This window comes from Colobus angolensis, unplaced genomic scaffold, assembly GCF_000951035.1.
Source record: "Colobus angolensis palliatus isolate OR3802 unplaced genomic scaffold, Cang.pa_1.0 Scaffold313, whole genome shotgun sequence".
NCBI lineage: Eukaryota > Metazoa > Chordata > Mammalia > Primates > Cercopithecidae > Colobus > Colobus angolensis.
Window position 1 is genome coordinate 3,829,781 of NW_012116411.1, and position 8,782 is coordinate 3,838,562.

The window sequence follows — 8,782 nt, forward strand, 5'->3', positions numbered from 1 at the left end:
AAAAAAAAAAAAAAAGAACTCAAATCAGTAAGAAGAAAACAACCCCACCAAAAAGTAGGCTAAGGACATGAAGAGACAATTCTCAAAAGCAGATATATAAATGGCCAACAAACATGAAAAAATGCTCAACATCACTAATGATCAGGGAAATGCAAATCAAAACCACAATGTGATAACCCCTTACTCCAGCAAGAATGGCCATGATAAAAAAAATTTAAAAAACAGTAGATGTTGGCATGGATGCAATGAACAGGGAACACTTCTACACTGCTGGTGGGAATGTAGACTAGTACAGCCACTATGGAAAACAGTGTAGAGATTCCTTAAAGAACTAAAAGTAGAACTACCATTCAGTCCAGCAATCCCACTACAGGGTATCTACCCAGAGGAAAAGAAGCCATTATTTGAAAAGGATACTTGCACATGCATGTTTATAGCAGCACAATTCACAATTGCAAAATCATGGAACCAACCCAAATGCCCACCAATCTACAAGCGAGGTGGCTCACGCCTATAATCCCAGCACTTTGGGAGGCCAAAGCAGGCGGATCACAAGGTCAGGAGATCTAGATCATCCTGGCTAACATGGTGAAACCCCATCTCTACTAAAAATACAAAAAATTAGCCAGGCGTGGTGGCAGACGTCTGTAGTCCCAGCTACTCCGGAGGCTGAGGCAGGAGAATGGCATGAACCCGGGAGGCAGAGCTTGCAGTGAGCCTAGATCGCACCACTGCACTCCAGCCTGGGCAACAGAGTGAGACTCCATCTCAAAAAAAAAGGAAACTGTGGTATATATACAATGGAATACTATGCAGCCATAAAAAGGGATGAATTAACAGCATTTGCAGTGACCTGGATGAGATTGGAGACTATTATTCTAAGAGAAGTAACTTAGGAATGGAAAATGAAACATCATATGTTCTCACTGATATGTGGGAGCTAAGCTGTGAGGACACAAAGGTATGAATGATACAATGGACTTTGGGGACGTGGGGGGAAGAGTGGGAGGGGGCAAGGGATAGAACACTACAAATATGGTGCAGTGTATACTGCTCGGGTGATGGGTGCACCAAAATCTCACAAATTACCACTAAAGAACTTACTCATGTAACCAAATACCACCTGTACCTCAATAACTTACGGAAAAATAAAAAATAAATTTTAAAAAATCTCATGTACCCCATAAACATATACACCTACTCTGTACCCACAAAAAATTAAAAATTTTTAAAAAATCATGCATCGGTCTTGGAGCACAGCTTCCTAGAAACATACTGGTTCTGTTGTGGCCAAATACCCCATGCATATTAAGTCTCCAGATTCATCCTTATTTCCAGCTACATATAGAAAACGATCTTTTTTATTATACTGATCAGAAACAAATTTCCAGTTATTATGCTCTCAAAAACCTCAATATTATCCACAGTAAAATAAGATAACAAATCTACCTTACAGGGTTGTTGCAGAGGTGGGTTCTGGTTATCATGGATGTGTTCTGTAAACTTTTAATTACTTCATAGTTGTTACCTGTTATTAACTGTATCAGATCTCTGGAGTTTAATGTACAGTTAATGATACATAGGACTAAATTGCAAAATGATTTTCATCTCATTTTTACTACAACTCATAAAAAATAGTAAATGATTAAGACATTAAACCGAAGAAATATATGATTTTTTTAAGGTGTGCACTTTTCTTCAACTGGTCCCAAGTCAGTGTACAGGTAAAACCCTGGCTGCCTCCACCCACTCCCAGGGAGACAAAAAGGCTTCATATATCTCAAGTTGGGGGACAAAAGAGGGGGAGCCATGAAGGCTGATCATTTAAAACAAAACAAAATTTTAAAAAGTATAAGGCAAAGATTTAAAAAATTTTGCTAGGCCGGGCGCAGTATCTCAGGCCTGTAATCCCAGCACTTTGGGAGGCAGAGGCGGGCGGATCACAAGGTCAAGAGATGGAGACCATCCTGGCTAACATGGTGAAACACCGTCTCTACTAAAAATACAAAAAAAAAATCCGCCAGGTGTGGTGGCGGACCCCTGTAGTCCCAGCTACTAGGGAGGCTGAGGCAGGAGAATGGTGTGAACGCGGGAGAATGGCGTGAACCCGGGAGGCGGAACTTGCAGCGAGCTGAGATTGCACCACTGCACTCCAGCATGGGCAACAGAGCGAGACTCCATCTCAAAAAAAAAAAACTTTTTCTGCATTACATAATTTACATAAAAGCAATGCTATCCCCTCCCCGTGTGGACTCAGGAGAGGATGGAGCCATTCTCCTTAGAGAGAAGTGGGGTGGCTTTTAGGAGGGCAAGGGCCTTCCTACGACAGTGCATCTCACATTATTAAAAAAAGAACAAGAACAATGTACAATCAAAGTCCTCAGCCACATTGTAGAACTTTGGAGGATGCTCCCTCCAACAGACTGCTGTCACCTTCACCGTTCCAGTTTTTAAATGAGTCAAGCCAATAAATAAGTAAATAAATAAATAAATAAATAAATAAATAAATAAAGCCATGCCAATCTCATCTTGTTCTCTGCGCAAGTTAGGTTTTATCCAGAAAGGGTGTAACGCAACTAACAGTCCGCCTGGAAGCATTTGGAGGATGGAGGGGCTAGCTCGTCATGCCCCTGCTTGCTGGTCCATATCTGATCTGTTGGAAGGTGGACAGCGAGGCCAGGATGCAGCCAATCCACACAGAGTATTTGAGTTTGGGAGGAGCAATGATCTTGATCTTCATTGGGCTGGGCGCCAGGGCAGTGATCTCTTTCTGCATCCTGTCAGGGTTGCCAGGGTACATGGTGGTACCACCAGACAGCACTGTGTTGGCATACAGGTCTTTATGGATGTCCACGTCACACTTCATGATGGAGTTGAAGGTAGTTTCGTGAATGCCACAGGATTCCATGCCCAGGAAGGAAGCCTGGAAGAGCACCTTGGGGCAGCGGAAATGCTCGTTGCCGATGGTAATGACCTGGCAGTGGGGCAGCTGGTAGATCTTCTCCAGGGAGGAGCTGGAGGCCGCCGTGGCCATCTCCCGCTCAAAGTCTAGGGTGATGTAGCACAGCTTCTCCTTGGTGTCACACGCAATCTCCTGCTCTGCCGTGGTGGTGAAGCTGTAGCCCAGCTCCGTGAGGATCGTCATGAGGTAGTCAGTCAGGTCCTGGCCAGCCAGGTCCAGATGCAGGATGGCATGGGGGAGGGAGTACCCCCTGTAGATGGGCACAGGGTGGGTGACCCCGTCCACAGAGTCCATCATGATGCCAGTGTACGGCCAGAGGCGTACAGGAACCACAAGGCCTGGATGGCCACGTATATGGCTGGGGTGTTGAAGGTCTCAAACATTACTTGCTCATCGTCTTGCAGTTGTCCTTGGGGTTCATGGGGGCCTCCTTCAGCAGCACAGGGTGCTCCTCAGGAGCCACACCCAGCTCGTTGTAGAAGGTGTGATGCCAGATCTTCTCCATGTGGTCCCAGTTGGTGACAATGCTGTGCCCTCAATGGGGTACTTCAGGGTCAGGATGCCTCTCTTGCTCTGGGCTTCCTCGCCCCACATAGAGATCCATCTGACCCATGCCTGCCATTACATCCTGGTGCCTGGGGTGCCCCACGATGGAGGGGAAGATGGCCCAGGGGGATATCATCACCTGCAAAGCCAACCTTGCACATGCCTGAGTCGCTGTCAATGACAAGTGGGCCGATACCATCATCCATGGTGAGCTGGCAGCAGGTGTGGACTGGGCGGTGGAGCAGCAAAGGCGGAGTTCTGTGCTTATGGGGCAGATGTGGTATTGGTCAGAAATATATGCTATTTTAACTGACAAAATTGGTATTCTGATGAGCTGGTTGAAAAATATTCTTAAAACTGTACACATTTAATGTACCACCTACATAGATACAAACAGAAATTCTAACCCTTTCATTGTAAATAATGGAATAAAGTAAACGAGGCTGCTGGTGAGAATCTAAATGGATGTGTTTCTTCCAGTCGATAATATCATGTGAATCAAAAAGGCATTAATTTCACTGCTATATATTTGGAGTGATACTGTACGGACATTGTCTTAGAAGAAAATTCCGTTCTGAAATGATCAAAGCTAGATAAAGTGCAGAAGAGTGCTGTTGTTCAAGACACTAAGTTTGATAATCAGTTCACCTGGAGGGAAAACATTCTAGTTTTCACATCTTTGCAATATTTTACATCAATGCCCAAGAGAAGCCTGAGTGAAGAAAAAGATATGAACATTTTAGCAGCAAAACCCTTAAACTCATGGTAGAATAATAATAAGACTACTTGGTTCAGAAGAAATTCAGAAGTAAAGAAAAATTTGCAGTAAGGGTAAACAAACTGAATTCATATTTCACAAGAATATACATATTTTAAGAGGAATAATACATGTTTGTAAGGAGAAAAAATGTTAAAGGGAATACATATGTTTGTAAGGGGGTAAAAGTATGCTGACAATGAAGTCAACTCTCTGGGTAACCTAAGCATTTGAGGACAACAGGGAATGCAATTCCTTAAAAGAAATTTTTGTTTCAGAAAGAATTATCTATTAATGGAAGCTTTGTCTGAAAACATGGGGGCCAGGAGTAGAGAAGCAGAGAATGATTTTACTGTAGAAGAAAGCTGCAAATCTATGCACTGGTGATCTTTAACAAAGGATCTGTTTAGAAATGTAAATCTATTTCCACTGCTCACAGGGCTTAATGTTTCCAGGGCTTTTTGGCCATTCTCTTCCACAGAGGCCCTGGCATGACAGCATATACCGAGTGGGATGGCCATTAACAAGGAAATGTGCAACCAGGATAATAATCAATCCCAGCTGTCTTGTTATATGATCAAAGATAATTTTTAAAGCCCAGATGTTTTCCTTGATTTGGTGTTATGGCGATTGAGCTCATTTTTCAGTAGCTGAAAATGCATGACCATATATTTACCCCTAAACACTTAAAAGGGAAACAGAAAGCCATATTTTTCCAGAGAAGCAGACTTGGCTGGCTAGACTATAGATCACATTAAGTGGGGGCCATCAGGCAAATGGGCCTAGATTTGGGACAACAAATTCTGTCAATGGATTTGCTCCATTAGACTTGGGTATAAACTACACCAAAATAATGGGATTTGGTTCCATGTGAGCATAAAATTATGGAGCCACAGAAAAAAATTGCTTCTTCCCATTACAATCAACTACTAAAGGATTCTGCAAGTGAAATGCACTAAAATGAATTAGTTGTATAACTGTTACTCTTTCATTAAAATGATTTAATAGGTCTACAAATGTCATGGCATTAGCATTTTATGCAAAGCTATAAAACAGTAACAAGTAAAAAAAAATTCAACTGCCTTTAAAAGTCAGCACTTTTGGACTATGTTTATGAGACTACACGGTCACTTTGTAATATGAAATGGCAGCAGCACTAAGATAAATACTGCTTGCTGGCTAGTTTTATTTTGGGCAGGAGGCCATTAAAAGAATGAGGCAGCAGACTTCATCTTTCATTTGGATGGGCTTCAACCCCCCATTTACAGTGACTAACCCATCCTAAGATGTCTCTAAGGAGAAGAGAAGCTTTTTGGAGTATTTCCTTAAGAAATTATCTAATGACATATTTTTTACAATGTTTGAGGAGAAGGTCAAACATTTTTACAATGTTTACAACGTTTAACCTTCTCCTGTCAGGGCAATCAAAAACTTATTTACAGGGAGGTAACAGACAGGTAATATGTCATGGCAAAGCCCTAAAAGATACATGTACAACATGCAGATTATGGTTAATAATAATGTATGGTATTTAGGATTTTTGCTAAATGTGTAAATTACAGAGGCTCTTGCCATAGAGGGGAAAAAGGGGTAACTACGTGAGGGATGATGGCTATGTTAATTCATTTCATTATAGTAATCATCTTACTACTATATATATATACACACTATATATAAATATATACAATATAATTTATAAATAAACACAATAAAATTTATTTAAATAAATTCCTAACACATGGCTTTTCTAGAAAGACAAAGGACACATTCACAGGTGCTATCTCCGTTGACAACTTATCCCCAGTCCATCGGATCTCCAAATAAATATTGTATGTTTTCCATCCTCAATAGTGTGTGATAAGTAGGTGATGCTTATATTTTTTGTTTGTTGTTGCTTCCAAAACTGTTTCCTTAAACAAAATACTGATAAGAAGTAATAACACACTTATGCAGGACAGTAACCCACAAGGTTCCACAAAGTTTAAATTATTCACTGGACATGAGCCAGTTGCTAGGGTTTAATGGTAACAATTGCCTAGTGATACAGTTGGTATTCATATTAAAAGTAAAGATTTGGATTGCCATAATTCTGATTGTAAATGGATAAGATGTAAATGGCTAATACGCTGTCAGTTGTCCTTCAGGAGCTGATGCTGCATAAGAAATTGGTTAGCCAAGAAAAAAAAAAAAAAGGTCAGGGAGCACAAAATAAGTCTTCTCTTTTCTCTTACCAGCCTTATTCACACATGACCTAGGCTGCTTTTTGACTCATGTTTAGTAGCATGCCATGCAGAGGAAATAGGATGAGGTAGTGGAAAACACTGAATTTGGGATATTCAGATCTGGGTTAAAATTCTGGCTTGACCTGAGGAAATTATATAGCTTATCTGAAACTAGTAGGCTGGACTGGAAGATGTGAGTATCCTTTTATCACAGAATAATGCAAGGCCACTAGTGACTGATGCAGCAATTGTCAACAGCCATCAGATGGCATGGAAAAGCTTCTGTGTGACCCCCTCAACATATATCCAATTGAACTGATGTGAAAGTCTTGTCACAGTGAATTAGAAATGGGCCATGTATGATCTAACTTCAATAATAAGCTAATTTCATTTATGTCTTAAATATCAAAATGAGATGTTAGTCTTACCACTTTTCAAATTCTATATTCTAATCACAATCATCAGCTCCCACCAATACCTCTGTTTCTTTATTATTAAAATCTCCCCAACTTCAAAGGCAAGCAAACTGAGGCAGGAAATGAAAATGTACTGAGCCAGTGACAGAATGAGAAGAAGCATTCGTGAGGTTGGTCCTAACCATGGGGCCTTTGGCTATTACCAGATGCTTTCATGGGAAGTCCCATCATATGAATCTTTCCCATAGTTGTATGAAAACATTTAATTTTGCTGCCTGTATCAGAAAAAAGCAAGTATTGACTAAGCTTGTAAATCAATATCTAAACATCTATTGCAGACTTGGGGATTTAGAAGGTCGTATGTAGATAGCATAATCTCTGCCCTCAAGAGGTTTACAGTCAGATTAGGAAGGTAAATATACAAATGAAAACTCAGCAAAGTATATGCAATGATTCTCAAAATATAGTTTGTAAAAGTTACCCAGGAAGCTTGTTAAAGATGCAGATTCCCAGGCTCTATACCTAGACTCATAGATCCTAAGACAGTAGATCTGGGTGGCTTCAGTAATCCGGTTTTTTGTTTGTGTGTTTGTTTGTTTGCTTGCTTTTTGAGATGGAGTCTTGCACTGTCTCTCGGGCTGGAGTGCAATGGCACTATCTTGGCTCACTGCAACCTCTGTCTCCCAAGTTCAAGCGATTCTTCTTCCTCAGCTTCCCAAGTACCTGGGATTACAGGCACCAGCCACCATGCCTGGCTAATTTTTTGTATTTTTAGTAAAGATGGGGTTTCACTATGTTGGCCAGGCTGGTCTCCAACTCCTGACCTCATGACCTAACCATCTCAGCCTCCCAAAGTACTGGGATTACAGACATGAGCCACTGCGCCCAGCCAATAATCTGCATTTTTAATAGTATTCATGTTGGTGATTCTAATGCACATGGTCAGAAGACCACACATTCAGAAATGCCAATGGATAACAGCTCAGGCTCTAGGATCTAATGGTCTGAGCTTGCCCAGATCCACCATTTGCCAACTGTGGGACCTTTCTTAAGCTGCTAAAGTCCTCTGGGTTTCAATGTTCTTATCTATAAAATAAAGATAATAATAGTACATGCATGTCTGGTGGTTATAACATTGGTACTCAGTAAGCACTTAGTGAAAACTGCTGTTTGTTGTTATTAATGTTATTGAAACACTAGAAACTGACCAAGTGCTAATTGCCCTGACATTGCTCCTAGAATTTAATGAATAAAAAGAGAGTTCTGGATGAGGGCAGGGAAAGCTTTAAGAAGGAAGAAGAGTTAAACTAAGCTTTAAAAAACAATGAAAAGTTTATATTATCAAAGAAAAGAAGAAACTCTGGGTGAAGGGGACATAACAAGCAAATTATCAAAGAATGAGCTCAATGCAGGAAGTGCCACAAAAGCAGAGGGTTGAGTTGGGGAAAAGTGGGAGGTGAGTGGCCAGAAGACCCAAGACTCAACAAACCTGGCTCTCCCTTCCATTGTTTGAAACACCTGTTTTAGGAAGCAGCTACACTAGCTATAAAGCCCTACATTAAGAAACTGGATACAAAAAGAGTAAACTTACAGTGCTCTTCTTATGGCAAAAGTAATTCTTTCTTTACAAAATAATTTATTAACCAGAACTTTAATTCAGAGACTGGGTTAGCACACTTAAAACACATTTCGATTTACTGAAGATAAATGTGATTTACTAAAGATAAATAATTCAACCCTTCCATAAAAAAGACTATGAGCTTTTTGGAAAGCAAGGGATTTTCTTACTCGTTACAGGAACCCCAGACTCTAGCACAGTGCTAGGAACATGATAATAGCTTGATAAACAAATGGTTGCCCAGTTAAACAGTCACATATG

The 8,782-nt window shown here is 40.7% G+C and overlaps 1 pseudogene; it reads right to left on the reverse strand.

The window, feature by feature from the left end:
• Positions 1-2,576: 2,576 nt before the first annotated feature.
• On the reverse strand, positions 2,577-3,717 carry LOC105518162 (annotated as a pseudogene).
• Positions 3,718-8,782: the final 5,065 nt, after the last annotated feature.